This window comes from Pleurodeles waltl, chromosome 9 (assembly GCF_031143425.1).
Source record: "Pleurodeles waltl isolate 20211129_DDA chromosome 9, aPleWal1.hap1.20221129, whole genome shotgun sequence".
In the NCBI taxonomy this organism is placed as follows: Eukaryota; Metazoa; Chordata; class Amphibia; order Caudata; family Salamandridae; genus Pleurodeles; species Pleurodeles waltl.
In genome coordinates, this window is record NC_090448.1 from 1,009,902,158 (window position 1) to 1,009,920,764 (window position 18,607).

At 44.2% G+C, this 18,607-nt stretch overlaps 1 protein-coding gene across 1 annotated transcript in view; it reads right to left on the reverse strand.

Annotated features, from left to right (window-relative positions):
* The window catches only part of INO80 (INO80 complex ATPase subunit), a 626,594-nt gene that overhangs the window by 115,539 nt on the left and 492,448 nt on the right, over window positions 1–18,607 (reverse strand). The gene's annotated exons all lie outside the window — the stretch shown is intronic.

Sequence of the window (18,607 nt, forward strand, 5' to 3'; positions counted from 1 at the left end):
TCCATGATGAGTACTTCTGCTTACCACTGCCCCCCCTAGGCCGCAGGCATTACCGTATTCCAATCCCATAACCAAGTAGCTCCCTTGGCACAGTTCTATCACGGGTTGTTGTAAAGGTTAACTTTAGGCTTAGGCACAAAACGACACAGGCCCACACACACACACACACACACACACATACACAAACTTCAATATACATAAGACTTCGGGTTTTTATTTACAAGTTGGAGATGTAGGACCGTTAAACTGAAAAAAAGAAACGAGAAAGTTTTAGAACTTTCTGGGGCTGATTTTATTTAAGGTGCTTCATCAGAAGGTATTATACTAAGAAGGACAAGGCATCATCTTCATCATCAACTTTATTCGGCAACGGTGCCATAAAAATACAGAACAATAAGACATTTATAAAAACGCGAGGACATATACATCAAAACCCCACAAATACAACATTTCAAAACATTGTATCAGATCAGGTCTCAGCATGACAAACATTCATTTAGTTAATCTCTGCTGTTCACGAGACTGATGTCATGAAAAATTAAAAATAACAAAATACATCAATAAATATGATCACATTAGACTTTCATGTATTTTCCTAACTGCTGAGGATCATGAATAAAATGAATCATGGCAAAACAAGTTCCCGGGGACTCCAGACGCTTAGGTATTGTAAGCCTAACTTGTGATTTCTAATAGCAGAGCCATGTACAATTGGGCTATATAAAGTGCAAAACAATGTGGAGTGCATGGTACTCTGGGAGACACATTGTCACAGGGCAATTTGGCAAATTCGTAAACCACCCACCCTGCCCTTTAAAAGCTAATAACAAGTGAAGGTGCTTATGCGGAGTCGCGTAAGATAAAATCTGCATTGTGGATTGCGGATAAGAACCAAATAAGGGTCTAAACTATAAGTAGTAACTAAAGGGAAATAGATTAAAACAACTTCATATTTTGGACATAATACGGCCTTTCATTGCTGCAAAGATTGAAAAAACAATTTTGATTTGTAGCTTGCACTTAGGCTTAATAGATTTAGGCTTTGAAAAATATTAAAGAACTCCAAGACTTAAAAAAAGCCTGCTTTGTGCAATTGAGCCAAGGGGATCTTTGATATATTGTACAACTGCAGACAATCTGTAAGAATTAGTGTTAAGAAAGTCTCCTCTTGTGTGAGCCATATCTTAAGCCGTAGAAGCAGGGTAGCTCTTCTATTGGGATCCTGCACGTCACCCTTAGTCCTGCTGTGACACCGTTCAGGACGAAGAGGAGTCTACGTAGAAGAACTGTGCTCTATTTTTTGCAGTACCTTTGGGCCCAAATACGAGCCCCCCAGAGACCCCACTTGAATGCATTCGCTCCTGTGTTGGTGCAGTAGCTCCCTTATTGGTCTGCGGCCAACCCAGTCGCAAAGCGAAAGACTGTCTCTATGGCTCGGGACAGTTGTTGCGATCTGATGTTTAAAAGATGGTCGCACTGTAACGAGAATCAATAGTAATGTCTAAATAGCTCGTCTACCCCCAAGAAAGTCCGGTTTAGATTTCACATTTTGGGGCCACTCATCAGGACATGGTTTTGCAATGGGGAAAGACTGAGCGAGCTCCCCTGCTTCGGACCCACTCTTTCACTTGTGCTTTCATAATCCTTCCTGGGCAATGGGCTGAAGGAGCCAAACATATTCCTACTCATCACCTTTGAGAATTCTGCCCTTTGTAGGTTCTCAGAGGCCCTGGATGCAAGAAGCACCTAATCCACGATTCTGGGATAAACTACTGAGAATCTAATACACACAGATTAAATCCCCAACTGCAAACGGAGCCCATCCTTTATCCATCAAAGAGGCACAGCCCAGCTAGAGATAAGTAGGAGCGTGAAGCAGATTGTGGTGGTACAGGAAGGAAGTCCAGTCAATACAGCAGTGGACTCCTTCGATATATCAGCACTATTTCTATCGCACATGACCCCACAGGCATAGATCACACACTCATTCACTCATTTCCTCACTCCAGCATTCCAGTCCTGGTATCTCACTTCTAAATAACACACTTTCCAGATAACAAATTTCACAGACACTCACTCTCACCAGCTCTTAACCATAGGGACCAATAAATGTCATCATAAAACAAGCATTTGCAGTGCAAAGGGTCTCGCGTTTGCTCGAGTTACAGCTATTAGCATTGTAAATTCCTAACTGGACTTTTCTTGCCACATACATTGAAAATCAAAAGTAAAAACAGTTGACATAAGCAAGTCAATTCAAAGCGCCACGGTCGCCGTGAGAGTTATTGGCTCCCTGCGTGAATGTCTAGAAAGGATCACGGCTGGGATGAAAGGCAAACCGAATCCAGAGGAGGGGCCATCACATATTGTAACAGGAGGAAGCGTGACACAGGGTGATGGCCAACAAAAAATGCTCACTTAGTGAAATCGCCAGGGAGGGGACTCAGCATACAAAGGAGGGGCATTTCAGAAAATGCACCAATAAAAATGAAGCATTTAAATCAAGCACAACAAAGGATGAAAAGCAAGAGTGGGTGTGGTTAAAAGCCCACAGAGAGATTTCAACAGGCCAGAGCGCTTGCCGCTCAACCCTAAAAGGTTAGGATGAAGACTTTGAGCCCGTTTGTGCGGCCACAGGGCTCACACTGATGACCGCTTCTTAGAGGCAGAGGACAACCACAACAAAAGAAAAACTGAAAAGAGCGGTGAACATGGCTGGTGCAGAAGCTGTGATTTAGCTCTGCCTTTCAGTCATTCCTCACTGCTCTTAATCATTTCATCTAATGCTTTCCCTTGGGACCCAATGTGACCATACCACAAGAAAGAATTGAAGGGCTAGTACTTTAAGGTTCTGTGTGTTGAACCGCAGTCTGGACGGAGGTACACCTTAACTCTGTCTGCTGAGAAATTCTAATACACTCAATGCAAATACAATGTTTCCACAGCTGTACATATACTTCAGGGTTGAATTACCTGCTTACAGCTCAGAAGGAACATGGTACGTGTTTGTAACCAATGGAAGAATTGTGAACTTTCCAAAAGTAATGGTATTCCCTGAATCTCAAAGACAGAAGTACAAGCCACTTTACTACCTAGTGGATGTAGTGCCATTAAAAAATGTTTTTAATGTTAAACTTCTTCATTTAATTATATGTAACCTCTGTTGTTTTGTAGCTGGAAATTCACATGACAGTAAGTTTTTTTTCACCGTAAAAATCCTTCTTCAGGTCCTGTAGAAACAGCAGTAGGCCTCTTGTGGCAGTCACTGTTTAGGTCACTCGATTGTGGACGTCATGCTACTACAGAAGTCACTTGTAGACAGACTGCTGGTCAGTGGGGGTGGAAGCTTCTGAAGAGTTTGTCAGGAGCATGGACCAGGCAACCTGGAGTGTCTGAGTGCTGCACAATAAGGCCCTGTATAAGTAAGCAGGTCACTGCATACCAATCCTCCTGCACCAAAGGAGTGTGGTCCTCTGGTGCAGGATAACAAGGATGGTTCAAAAGAACACAGGAAGAAAAATAGGCAAAGAAAAAAGGCACTAAGGGGCCAACCAATGAAACCTGTCTCCAAGATGAATGGTCCGTCCTTTAAATAGCATCTGCAGACTTCCAGGCCAAGGCATCGGCTGCTTTCGCCGTTATCTTCCTCCTTCACGCAGCTCTGTGCTCTCTGCCAGCTTCGGGAAGAGCTCATGTGCAACAAGGCTTCCTGAGTATCAGGGCTATCGCGGCCAATCTCCGCTGCTCCATCTTTATGGCTGTCTGCAGGGCGATGTGTTCATTAGTCAATACACCGTGCCGATAAGAGACTGGCATCGCACACAAGAGGCTGCCTGGTGACATCTATGGAGCCCTCTTATCTCCCCGAGCCAGGCTCCGCACCGGGCCTGCTCGCCGATGCTCATAAAGCTGGACGCAAACAACTGAAACCCGGCTCCCGGAAGGTGAATATCAAGGTGTGCAGAAATTCAATGCACGGTGAGGGAAGGAACTGGGACAGAAAATAGGCCGGGGCGCCACAATTAAAGTGGCCCTTTAAGAGAATCAAATAGGAAAAAAGGGGGACCCATTTGCAAATGTGGGCAGTTTCCACAAGTGTAAAGACGCTGTATACGTGTTTTGCAAGGTAACAGAGGCTGCATGTATGTGCCGCTGGCAATATTCGTGGCATTATCAGTGGAAACAATTGTAACATTCGGCCCATCAGACCACAAAACATGCCCACAAACGACCAAAAAACAGTCCCACACACCGACTTGTCAGACCAGTCTGTCAGGCACTGCCTGGTAGGCAGTCTGACACTGAATGCGACCACCCACCAACGGTGTTCAAACGTAACACTCTGACCTGATCCGGTAATTGTGGCTCACTGAACAGCGGGGAGGCCTGTCCGCAGTGCCGCTCTGGCTTCCTGTAGGGAGGGGACTGGTTTGTAAATGTTTGATTTTGGATTCCAGTCACGCCCAGTAGCTGTCATCCGTGTCTTAACTTTAGTGCACAACTGCCACCAAGGCACTGATCGTCGGCGTCGCTGGCCAGGCGTGCCGCCTGAAAAGGATCAGTTCAGACAGCTCGAAAACTAACTCAGCCGTGCAGTGCATGACAAATATGACATGCAGTGCAATCCTACTGGGAGTGAATACCAGCACAACTGAGGGAGGGCGAGCTTATTGTATCCACAGACTTCTGCACAATGAGCAGCACGCCTGCCACTGCACAGTGTGTCACTGATCTTCATTTACCCCCGCCTGCCTTCTCTGAGACTCTAGAGTGTCAGAGGTGTGCGCTTCTGCTATGGGACTTTGCCAAGTAAACTGAACTGAACTCCTCATAAGACACATTACCCACAGCGCCAGCTGCGATCAAGATCACTGAGGAGAGACCACCAGCGACCAAGAGGCAAAACAGCTAAACCTAGGCTTACTGTTTGAGGGATTACAAAGAACCCTTATCCAATGACGTCACGAATATACAAACCTAACAGTAATATAGTTGTATTCAAAATATCTGAGAGGAAATAGTGCCAATGGCATAGCACACGGGTCTGAAGTCTGCTTTACGTGCAGCATAAATCCAGTAATAGTGGAAAGGAACCTGTCGTGAGCCTGCCAATGCAAAAACAACACTGTTGAGAACTTACTCCAAAATGGAGTCTCTACAAAGTTATTCAGTTGTTTCTCTTATCACTTATTCTTTCCACCTTTGGGACCTGATTTCACTGCTTACATAACAAGGGCTGGTTTTTATGTGTGTGGATGAAACACAGCTGTATTGACAGTTTCCACACACTAAAGCACCCTTTGTTTTGAGTGTCGATAACACCATAGAAGTTATGTGGCTGAGAATTTCCTTAAGCCAGTTGCATCTAAAACCGACACCAAAAGTTACAGATGGAAATGCGTGAATTAATCTGAACCACGGATAAGTACTTTGGGCACATTCTAAACCACTGTTTTTCGTTCTCATCTGCCATAACAGAAGGGGGGCAACCATGTGCAAAGCAGCCCTTGTTCCGTTCCAATAGAAACAGTTCAGCCTGAGCTGCTAGGCCTCCTCCCTTCAGGACAGAAACTCGAGCAGAGACCATCTTCGGACTTGCTGGCCTTCTTCTGATAGGTGGACACAGGACGCGCGCCTGATCATCCCCACACCGCTTATTAACGAGCCACTTGGACAGCGCTCATTTACATCTGGTTGGTCCATTTGCTTTAATGACACAGAGAAGTTAAATACAAGTTTGGCAGAAACAATCATATAATTTAGCCATCCTTTGCTTGGGGAGACAACCACAAAACATACTGAAAACCTAAAAAAATGTAAATGAAAAAAGCTACCAATGCAGTACTTGCATTGCCTGGTACAGACATCAACAACAAAGGAAACATACTTGAATGTTTCGACTCTTAGTGGGACACACTATAACCCAAGTCATCATAAGACATCAACTAGCAAAATATAAAAAATGTGACAAATAACCCAACCAAATACAACTAACGCGAGTCTCCTAATGACAACGCTACAGACGAGGTGAATCATAATCTGCGCCCTGAAATCGCAAACGCCTTTTCTCTTTCGCACTCGTTAACATGAGGGGGGTCCTTTCTGCAGGACGTGTAATTCCCCCCATTCGCTATATAATAGTGATCAGCAGTAATGCTAATGCACAGACGATGTAGGTGTTGTTGCGTAGGTAGGCTGGAAGACAATCTGCAAATGGAAAACAAAATTAAGCTCTCAATGCACACAAACCACAAATACTGTGCGTTACAGTAAACTGGCGCTGTGCCAAGAAAAAGCCTGGAGGGACCAATGAACTTTATTTGGGATTGGTGTACATACACTCAAAGAAGCTAAACTAAACCTGTCGGGAAGATGTAAGAAACACTGAGAAAATACTGAGCGGAGTGTAAACACACTGGCATGAAAAGGATTTAAGAAATAACAAAAGAATGCACAAAACAATAATCCGGATAGAATAAGTACTACAAAAGTGGACTATTTACAAAGTAAAAGTCAGTTATATGTGTCAAATGTTTGATTGCTGAATTAGACTGCCATCAACTGCCAGGGATCAGGTGCAAACTATAATCCTATGTGAGGACTGAAGGCTTCGGATTATGGTTCTCTTTCATTACTGCAATAATACAGCACAAAATTAGAATAATCAAAAATGTAAACGACATATGCCTTAAGGCCAATGTCCCCACCAATCAGATGGTATCAGTCCCCATATATAAGCGCCTGAACAAATGACCGTCCTCTTTCTTTGCTGCTGCAGCAGCGTCAAGTGCATTTCTTTTCCATGATGGCGTAATCATTTTTCGTGTGCGAGTGTATATTTAAGGCCTGGTCGTCGCACAGCGTTTACGAGGAAAACTGCACTCAGAACCTCCTCTTTATCGCTGATGACATCTTTCATCCTCGCTCCACAGACTGGGTGCCCTGTCCTGAGGTGGCAAATCACGTCCAAGCTCATTTACATAAAGGGTTTGAGAAGGACATGCACAACACCTTACACTATGAGTATCCACAAACGTCTCTTCCAGGCAAGGTCGCCAATACTTCCAAATTGGACCCTAACATGACAACTTTTGTCAAGAAATTTGCAAAAGACTCTAAGAAAGGGATTGATTGTGCCTGGCGAAGCTGCCAGGACAAACTGTTAGATCTCTCTGGCCCTTTCACAAAGATTTTGCAACTGGCTGTGCAAGCCAAAGATATTAAGTCTACTGCTGACCCCAGAAGTTTTGCTTGAATGGTACTCTGCACACTGGGCAACACAAATTGTGCCACGCCGGCTGAATGTCACAAATCCCTACTGATGAGGATAGACCCTAAGCTGGCCGAACTGGCTTCTATGGAAGCAGGCGCTACAGCAAATGGCCTTCTGTTTGGTGACAGATTTGTAAAGGACCTCAGCAAGTACACTGCCACCTTTCTCTGCCTTGGACCAGGCCTAATCTTCTATAAAAAAAGGTTTTTCACACTGGCTTTTTTGCAAGGGCCAGGAGCTTCAAGGGTCGAGTACCTGACCAAAGTTACCCTCCAGACCTCCTCACGAGGCTATGCTCCCAGAGGCAAAGGTACCACTTTGTATTCAGGACCTTCCAGTTTCTACCAGACACAACATAAAGGTTGTCAAGCTCTAACAGTGGTGACTACCGGATAGAAATACAACTGACACTACCTTTACATGTAAAACTCATTCCTTATTCAGAGGCCACGCTGGAGGAAGAGTTCAATACTTCTTGCACAATTGGCAGGCGATCTTTGGGTTCTGGCAACAATACAAGGCTTCAAGACAGACTTTTATGTGACACCTTCTCAAGAGTCCATTCCTCCCCCTCTCCTGTTTTCCCCAGTTGGAGAGTCTTTTTATCGATGTTGAAGTTCAAACCCTGCTTACCAAGAAGGCCATTGCCCCAACTCTTCCTCACTCCTGAGGATCTTGAAGCACAATTTTCCTGTTGCAGAAAAAGGGCGGAGGCTCCCGTCTTGTGCTTAATCTAAAGCAATTCAACTCTTGTGTAGTGTAGCGCCACTTCAAAATGGAGGGCATATACCTTCAGCAAGACCTTCAACTGGAAGGGAATTGAATGGTGCAGATTGACCTAAAGGATGCATATCTATTGATTCCTATTTTTTCTCCACACTGTTGATTCCTACAGTTTTGTTGGCATCATTGGTGGTATGAGTTTCCCGTTCTGCCCTTCGGCCTGTCTACGGCCCCTTGGTGCTTCACCAAGATACTTCGCCCAGTGGTGCAAATCCTCAGAAAACTAGGAGTGCGTTTAACCATATATCTAGTCTATATTGTCATCATGCCACAAAGCAGGGAGATTGTATTACTAGACCTTTCGTGGGCGGCTGTGCAACGTCTTCAATATTTGAGTTTCATAATCAACAGGAGAAAATCTCTCCCAGTTCCAGCTCAGAGTATGTCATTTTTAGGATTTCAAGTAGAGTTGATTCAGGCTCAACTCAAATTATCCCTTGCAAAGATTTTGTCCATCAAGAAAGAACTGAGGAAAGCCCTTGCCTCTCAGACTACACCACTGAGGACTTTGGCCAGATCAGTTGGTCTTCTGGTGTTCCCTATTCAGACCAAATTCCCAGGACCCCTTCACTATAGAGCGCTACAATGCCTAAACATTCTACACTTCCAGATGGGTCTAGATTATTCAGAACACATAGTGTTGTCAAAGGAGGCCAGAGAGGAAATCTCCTGGTGGTTGGACCATATGGACGCCTGGAATGGAAAAGCAGCTTTTGCCTCAGCAGATGGGGCTAGGGATCAAGATGCGGCCCTGTAGAAATGGAAGGCAGGTGGTCCCAGGACGAACTGAAACTTCACAGCACTTGTCTTGAACTACTAGTTGGGTATTTTGCGATACAGATTTAACTCCGCACAAGGTAAAATGTTGCATCCTGCTTCGGCTAGACAATGTTTGTTTCAGAGGTTCGGGAACGAAGTTGCATCTCCTAGTGGAGATTGCCAAGGACTCCTGGCATAACTACTTACAGCATCAGAGACTGGTGACTGCATAATACATTCCGGATCGGGCGAATGTGGTGGTGGACTAAATCTCCCCATTTCTCTGTGATTCCATCGATTGAAGGCTTCATTCTCTTATTGTTCAGAGCCCTTGACAGTTTATGGGACCCCTGCAAAGTGGACTTATTTGCCTCTTACCTGAATACTCACCTTCCAATGTTTAGCAGTTGGAGGCTAGATCCAGAGGTAATGAGTTCTGATGCCTTTCTTAAGTCTGGGTCGGGGAAGTTTCATTTTGCTTTTCCCCCATTCTCATTGATCCAGAGGGTCTTGCCTTAAACGAGACACCAGAACGCAAAACTGATATTGGTGATCCCCTTTTGAAGGCTCAGTAATGGTTCACATTGGCGATGGAGCAATCTTGTGCTCTGCCAATCCGGATCCTGCCGTTCCAGGATCTTCTGGTGGCTCCGTCAGGCCTCTCACATCCTTTAGTGGTTCAGGGTCAACTGTCAGTTATGGCGTGGAGGACTTCAGAAGACAATGGCAGGTGCTGGGAGTTCGGTGCAGACTATGTTCTTCTTGACCCAATTTTGGGCCTCCCGTACTCGCAAAGGATATGCTACTTCCTGGCGCAGACAGGTTCATTGGTGTAGTGAATGGGAAACTGAACCACTGGGAGCCAGTGTTGCGGTGATCGCCAATTTCCTCTCTGAACTGGCTTCCCTAGGTATAGCCTATTGAATAGATAATAATTTTAAATCTGCTATTTCAGCGAGCCAACCATGTGTGAATGGCAGATCCGCAGGTGAGCATCTGTTAATATGTAAGCTGCTGTGGGGTAACAGGCTGGTTCATCCCCCTCTAATCAAAATATTCCATTTTGTGGGATGTGAATATGGTCCTTCGGTGTTTAAGGCTTGGCCAGCAAACGAAGACCTTACGAAAAAAACAATTAGCAGTGATATTGACACTGACTTTTGTGCCTCATCTCTTGTAGACGTTTTGTGAGAGCTTTAGACATAACAGGCAGAGTTGTTACTTCTACAAGTGTCTCATTTCAGATAAATAAACACACTGAGACAGACTCACATTATATGACTAATCGGGGATTTCCCGACATTGAGAAATTGTGCATAGTAAAGTGCCTTCACACCTATGAAGACTGCGAATTTTGTAGAGACGCTGGATGTCAATTGCTTATTTTGTTACAAAAACCTTTTCGTCCAGTCACCTCTGCGACATAGGCTCATTGGATCACATGGCTGTTGGATGAAGCTGGCATTGATGTGGCCACTTTTGGGGCTTATTCAGTCCGCAGTGCTATGGCATAGAAAGCTTTAGCCTCAGTTTTTTAATTACAGGACATAATGGCAGCAGAGGATTAGTCATCTGATTCCACATTTAAGATTTTTATCATAAAGAGATTGTAGATGTAGCTTTACTGGTGGTGCAGAACAAAAAACTAGCATAAACCTCGATGCCGGTCCTGACGGAATAAAAAATGTTTAACTAGCGCATGAAGAATTTTCAGTTCTATTAAGGAGACGGAGGCGAGGATTATCCCACCCGGTGTTATTACTGATACTGTCTAATATACAACATATTGTTGGTATTGTTATCATAACGGTTATGTATTTGATATTCTGTTGTACAACCCACCCTTTGTTTTCAGCTTCCTCTTTGGAGAGGCATGATTTTACAATTATTTTTCTTATAGGCAGGTGCAGATAACAAACCAATGTAGACACCATTGGGAAATGAGTGGTTGAGGATCTGTCTGATGGGATTGTTCGGAAGTGCACCTCAGAGGTGTCACATCTGATTGTGACTGTTGGCATGCAGTTGCTTCCTGATATCTGCTTCGGAGACAGGTTGCTTGTACATATTTGAAGTTGTTTGATATCCGCAAAGAAAGAGGACGGACATTCGTTTCAGGGGCTTATTTATGGGGACTGATACCATCTGACCGGTAGAGACATTGGACTCAAACCTCATGGGATATGTAGTTTAAAGTTTTCATTGTTCTAATTGGCTGCTGTATTATTGATAGTAAAGAAAGAGAAGCATAATCCTCACCCCGTGTCCTTGATAGAATTGAAAATTCTTGATGCGCTAGCTAGAAACTTTTTACATTTGCCTTTATATCAACTCTTCAGTCTTTTGGTGTAATATGAACTGAAACATCCTCGAAGTGCACTGGAATAAATCATCAATATATAAGGTCACCTGTAGTATTTAGTCCAAGGCGCCAACAAACAATGCATTCACATCCCTGGCAGCGCGCAGTTCACGCGTCATTACCCAAGCATCCTCCACCTCAACCGTGACCTGAGAAATGCCACTTCCTCAAGAGCTCCTTCTCACATCCCTGCCAAATGAAGCAGAAAGCGGGAAGGCGAACATCTCTCCTCTTCCAAGCAATACACACCCCGGGACACTGCCAGGGCAAAAGCCCATGCAAATATGCACTGACTGAAACTGAGAAAAATGCAGCCGAAGATACCGTTGGAAAGGTATCTGATCAAAATATTGGGCCTCAATCAAAGATGTTTCTGTGAATAGGCATGACTTACTCATGACTACTTACTTGGTGGTTTCTACGGGTAAACCAAGGTTACGATTGGAAGAAAGTTGTGTGTCATTCCCATGAATGTTGATAAAAAGTTATTTTCCGAGAGGAGAGCGCATATCAATGTTCATATTAAAGTAGCAGCACTAGCAAGTCAGTGAAAGAAAGACCAGACTCCGTCACATTGGCATCTAAGTCCAATGAACATGCATCAATACAATCCGAATGCAGAAACTACTAGAAATGCCTTCCAGAAAACGGCTCTGATACCATCTTGATTTGAGTACCTTGTAAATACTTTCTAAATACTTTGCAATTGCCATGTAACACTTGTAATTACTTTGCAATACCGTGGCTGTGGCTTGTGCGCCCAAGTACAGGTTGTCTTCTTTACATCGCCTTTCACATGTGCTAAAGGAGTAGTGCCTAGAAGTGACTCTGTTCACTGCGTGCACAACACTCAGTAATATGCAACGAATGCCTGTTGTCTCCGTTCTCCTTGTAGTACAGCTCAGTGACACGTGGGGACAGCAATGTATGTATAAATACTCACTTTCCATTGACAGTTCTCACGGTTAGAGTGGGCAAGTAGCATGTTCTCATATGCAGTGTATCCTTTATGTAAGGTATGGGCCTGATTCACAACAATGCTGAATCTACGAATCGTACACTTATGTGTACAGTTTGAATAAATTACCACGTTTTGATGACTTTGTTCATTTTACAAAGTCTGAGATGTAGTTCCATAGGATTCACCCTTTAGTAAATGCCTCATCTGAGATGTTTGCATGGGGAGCTGGGACAGTCAAATATAGGTTCCCAGGAGCACTCCTGCAACAATCCCGTGAATTCCATTTACTCCTACACGTGAGCCTTTTCATACACCTACATAATGTAGATCTGCACACGTGCAAATCAGAGGTCGAAGCTGTGTCCCAAACTTTAATTCATTGAAATCCGCGCCTGTACTTCTCCGCATAAAAAAATACATGCTAGGACGTTTTCTTGACCCAGCACCGACACCAAGGATTGTCTTATTTCGTTTTAAGGACGTTCTGCTGAAACTACCAAAGGACGTCTCTGGAAATCACAGTTAGTTACCCGGTGGGGATCAGCCTGTGTATTTGTAGAGCAGCGACTCACTTCGCCTGCTCCTAACGGCGCGAGCCAAGAGCTCAGCCGGCAGCATCCCGGTTTCACGGAAGCAGGTACATGACGTCATTTGTTCATGAATTCAGCGAGACGAACTTAGTCTCGAGGAAAAGGGGCAGAAAAGCGAAGCGACGTGGAGGATTCAACTTTTTTACTTTCACTTTGCCGGACGGTTTCGGGGTGAATCACTCGCTGTCAGCTCTCCCACACCGGCGGCGAACCTGACCCCTGGAGTCCACCCTCCTACCCTGTCAGACGATTCACGGCTCCTTGTCCAGGGAGCACAGTCTCCCGCCCTCCACCCCAGGCACCGCTCTCGCATCGCCTCTTCCACCCGGTGTTGTTCCTCCAATCTCACCCTGGCTGCAAGCGCTCCCGTTCCCCCTGCCTTCCTCCTCTCGTCTCCCTTATGTACTCTCCACCTCTCGCTTGCAGCAGGTCCCCTCATACACTCCTGGCTTCTGCCTCTTACTGGCCGCCGTCACCTCAACCCTCTCCTTTTGGCTTCATCTCCTCGTTCCCCTCATGTGCTGGTGTCCTCTCGCCTGCGGCTGTTCTCCTATGGCACCTCTTGACTCCCTTCCCCGACCCTTTCCTTGCCCCGTTTCTCTGATTTAATGCTTTCCGGTTCCTTCTCGGGTTCATGTACATTTTCTTTAGGGGTGAATTACAGTGCTCACCTTGACACCAAGGCGGAAATTCAGCAGTTTTTACAGTAAAGTTGGGCAGGTCTGCATGGAAATGTCAAACATACTGAAGATTCAAGCGTGAGGAGGACGTGGCAGGGCCGCAGGAGGATGAGGGGTGAGGCGAGGCAACGGGTGCTGATTACTGGCCCTCCATCTGCTCCTCCCCGTCCCGCAGGTAGGGTGTAACCGAGTCCCTGACCACTGATGGGAGCCCTAGCTCAGCGAAGCACAGCAGAAGCAGCCACCGAGCCCACTTGCTCTTTTCCGCAGGCCCCCCGGCATCTCCTGTTCTCCATAGCCATCAAGAGCTGGTGGCAGTGGCGAGGCGAGCGAAGTGGTGAGGTGGGCATCTGGCAATGCAGAGGTGAAGCCTTCTCCTGGGTATGGTGAGGGGACTTTAGTGCAGCATTCATGCTTGCATAGCAGCCTCAGCTTGAGATGCAGCCAAGATGCAACAAACAAATCTGCTGCAGATAGCCACCAACCACTTCAAAGAAAAAAATAGCGCTTTGGGCATGGAATGGTCTGGATTGCGATTCCTAACAGCCGCGGGGAGGTCAATCCCCTAGCAATGCACCCCCAGCTTACCACAGGCTAAGAGGCCACAGGAAGCTAAGCAAGAGTTGAGACACAAGAAGCACAAGCACCACAAGACCTATGAGAGAACCTCAAGAGCTGTATTTGAATTTGAAGTGGGTAGCCAACACCATGGAAGAAAAGGTCTTGGAACCTGACATTAGGATCTTCAAGTATGTACTTTCTCAAGGTATGTCACTGCTGGGGAACTTGCGTAGCATATGAACACTAGACAAGCTCCAGACCACCTCCAGGTCTTGCGAGACTTCAACCAGGGGATTGCAAAACTCTGCGTACTCTGCCCAATTCACAACTTTACCTCTAAGTAATCCTTCTCTTTCTAAAACGACATCCAAACAGTGTTGCTTAGCCTGCAGTCTGGAATTACACAGCAATAAAACTTCTCGCTACTAAAACAAGGAGAAGAAACCAGTTGGAATCTTCTCCCCAATAGACTTTAAAGATCTCAGATCACCAACAAAACATCAGAGGTATAGTTGGAGTAAAAACAAACAACATATATCACATATGTCATACCACTCTCTTTCGTATCAGGCAGGTTGTACATAAGGCTAACAGAAAGAGGACAGAGCAGCCAGGACCACTGATGCACCAATCAGCAACCGTAGACAAGATACCAAGCAACCAAAACAACACAATTGTCAAAAATGAAGACTATGAAAGAAAGAAAAACAAGTGACGCTTTTTCTAATGACAAGGCTATGGATTCAAGTCCATTCTAAACTTCATACGTTGACCAAGATATTCCTGATAAGAACTTACTACACGTAAGACTATTGGACTATTCATTACCAGCTTGGTCAACATGTAACGTGTATTCCATTTCCAGACATGACTTGGACAACAATTATGTAATAATCACTGCCTTCTTGAAACTATATACGGCAATAGAAATGGAAGTTTGTGCCTTAGGAAAAATGGAAGGTGATTTACTTTTGATTGATGATAAACTGAACAAATATAACGCATTAATCACTGAGGTACATGCTCTAAAATACTATATAAGACTTCATGAGACACTCAAACAAGAAAAAAATCAACACATGATGAACTAGAAAAACCGAGCCCTCCTCACATTTGTTTTTGAAGAATTAAATTCTCCCTCAAAAGATTATAAAACCAACTCAGCGAAAGCAGAACTCCACCGTATTCGATCTTCATCAATGTGAATATTCACAAATAATTCCCAGGCAGGAACTAGCAAGGACCTTGCAATTTGTGATCTACTTATGTATAAAAAAAAAAGAGAAGAAAATGAATGAACAGTCTAGACGTTGCCAAGAAAATCCAGTCAATAACCAGCTCCTCTGTGTACCCTATTGTCAAATCCTGTGGTACAAGTTTTAAACAACCAAGGATGGTTACATGTATTAATACTAATTATAATGCCTCCCATCCACTTGATTCTAAAATGCTTGCAGTTCTTCAAACCATGACAGACTCTAAACGTGAAACACCATTAGCACCCCCACCCCCTTCAGAACTCTGCTGATAAGGAAGGAGGGGGTTACAAAAAGAATAAAGGAACAAGCAAAGACACGCCTATGCCGCAAGGTGAAACATGCCTACAAAAGTGTGCAGAGGAAAAATGCAAAGATCTGAACAAGAAAAGTGACCTTTTAGACCGTATGCAAAAGTGGCATTGACTAGTAGGGATACAGAATCATTCAAATCAATCATTAATTAAAAAACTTTTAAAGAGGCCAGCACCTTACAATCCAGATCCCTATTGAGAGCCAGGAGACAGTCCACCCACTTGGCTTGTAATGTAGAAATCCTGTTTCTCATGATGGCAACTGACAAGGATTAGATAGATCCTTCAAGAACATGCAACTTAAAAGAAATACATGGAGGCAAAAGGCACAGAAGCTCAACAAACATTTGGACCTGTCAATTCAGATTTAGACACAGTATACCGAGCAGCCAGCAACAGTGTAAGAAGATTATAGACTCCATACAGTAGGCATTTTACGTACTACCCATGTTCAAAACATCTGTAACCTCAGCAAAATTCCACTGCTCCAATACAAAATTCAATCTCAATTGCACAATACACTTCAAAAGGTCCCTTTGGTATTTTGAACAGAAGGAATATTCTGAAACTGATTAAGGTCACCCCCACAACACCAAGCATCACAATGAACATTTCCCTCATTATTGCTGCAATCACTGAGTCATGCTAAGTGAAAAACAGGGAAGCACCAAACTGAACTTAGCCACCAAAGAGGAGAAAAAACAACTTTCCTACTTTTAGAATACAAGAATCAATTTGCAGATTGGGACATAAAAGTAGTAAATTTCAAGACTGAGCAATATTCTGTTTTTTTAAGACCACTACATGCTTTGAAACCAGTGTATTCTGCACGGCCAGAATCAAATACTCTTGCTACCAATGAAGATATTATAATAGCCCTATCTGATGTAGGACTTTACCATTGCAATTTTACAGCTAAACACCATACAAGTCAGCTGATTATGCTGGCCTTGGCTACCTGCAACTCTGCATATGAACAAGGTCAACTCAAGGATTCAGTTGTGGAACTCATCATCCTACTTAATCAACATCCTCAGGTACAATGCAATTAAAGAGAAAATAAATGTCAATGTTCTGTAACAGCCTGCCGTTTAGTTAGCAAAGGAGCTGCCACAAGGCCAAACTTGGAACCATCCTAACCACAGCTCACCCCATGCAGTAAAGAATCAAAGAGTTTTTTTAAACTATCTTTTGGCCACCAAATCACTACTGTGGTTAAAACACCAACTTCTACTCAAATTTGTAGTGAAGACTTCTCCCAGTGCAATAATTACCACATTTTATTGATCTATCCAGTTTCTAGATGTTATTGAAAAACACTACTGCAACATTCTCCGTGCCTGACAACATTATAGTGGCTGCAACACCAAGCAGCCAGACTTTCTCAACCCAAAAAGAGCAACTCACATCACTGTGGCTCTCACAGACCTTCATTGGCTCTTGGTGGCACAAGGAATGAAATTCAGACTTCTCTGCAACACCTTCGAAGCACATGAGGGTCTTCAGCTTAAATACCTACAACTTTTATTTCCAAGATATAGCCACAATCACCATCTGAGATCCTGCAAGGCAAACGTGGTTGATCCTGGCTTTGGGTGCAGAACTCTGGAACTTTTAGTATGTCCAGAACTTGGAAAACTTCCAAACTTCACCGTTTTCAAGGAAAAAACTGAAGACAAGTTCTTTCTGGAGACATTTTCTATGCATTTGAAAATCCCTAGGTTTACTTACTCCTCCAAAGGGTACACAACCCTTTAACGGCAGTGTGACCTTCACTGAGGCTCAGAACTAAGCATCCACCTCGAGATTCCTGATCCATCACTGGCATGGATCTTGCCATGGCCAGGAGGGCGTTGGCTTACATATGACATGGTTCATCACAGTCAGAACTATGAAGTGGCTACTTGACACAAACCAGTGCTTACAGAACAATAAAATAAAGTAAAGCCCACAAAGCATTATCAGTCCCTTAATATGGAGGAACCCCCTACTTTAACAAAAGAGAGATTTTTGGCCATGGGATGGGCATGGATCCATGAAGTAGGCATTCTTTCCAAGCCTGCAACATTGTTGAAGCTTTCTGAGTAATAAAGTAGACTGTGCATCAATCAAAGTCCAATGGTGAGCGTGGTCCATTATCTTTACATGATATTTTCAGTTATCCCTCTGCTATGAGTATGCTATTTCTACAGAAAAGCAGTCTAAGAAAGAGAACATAGTCCCACAGCAAAGTATTTCCATCATTAGAGTGAGAGTCATTACAAAAGATAGTTATGGGCTTATACTGGACAAAGACTAGACTCTGAGTGTGTCATTTCTGGTACAGCATGCCCCAAGTTTGTGGTCACTACTCAGTTAAGAAAAGAGGGAGGACTGGCATCACTGCATGGAGAAAGGGCAGAACCGGGCAGCTGCCCCAGAGAGGCAGAAGGGACATGTATATCTTAGAAGCAGATGTGTGGCTGTGCTTCTGCACTCTGCGATAACACATGAGCGCTTTCAGTATTTTTAAACACAATTACCACTTGTCAGCGACCCAAGCTCTTGCTTTTTATTGGACCATAAAACCTAAGCAAACAGGAGGCCCACATCAGCCACATGCGCCCGTCATCGAGATGAATTGTACTTTGACACGGCACGCGTCAAGGCATCTGCAGAGCTGCTCTGACCTGCTGTGGTGCTGTTAATCGTTTTGGCTGTTAGATAGCAAAGAAGGTTTACCAAGTTTCACTAACCTGAGCACAGCATGGGCGCCAACTCACAGCATCCAACTAACAAATCTCTCAGCAGGAAAATCAGAAATCCACACGATTTTCACTTCCCAAGTTTCAGACTTTCCGGGAATTATTAAAGAACCCCGGGAGTACTCCTTTAACAGCAGAGACTGGTGCAACTTTCTAAGAATCCTCACGAATAGCAAATCTGAATCTCTGCCGAGGAAACTTAACAATGTTAGTGCAATGTTGTACTTTTATTTTTGTTCGCCATCTTCGTAACTCCCCTGTCCGAATCGATTCTGGACGGAACACTTCACTGTTCCATCTTGAGAATTGATTTAGTAAACCAAC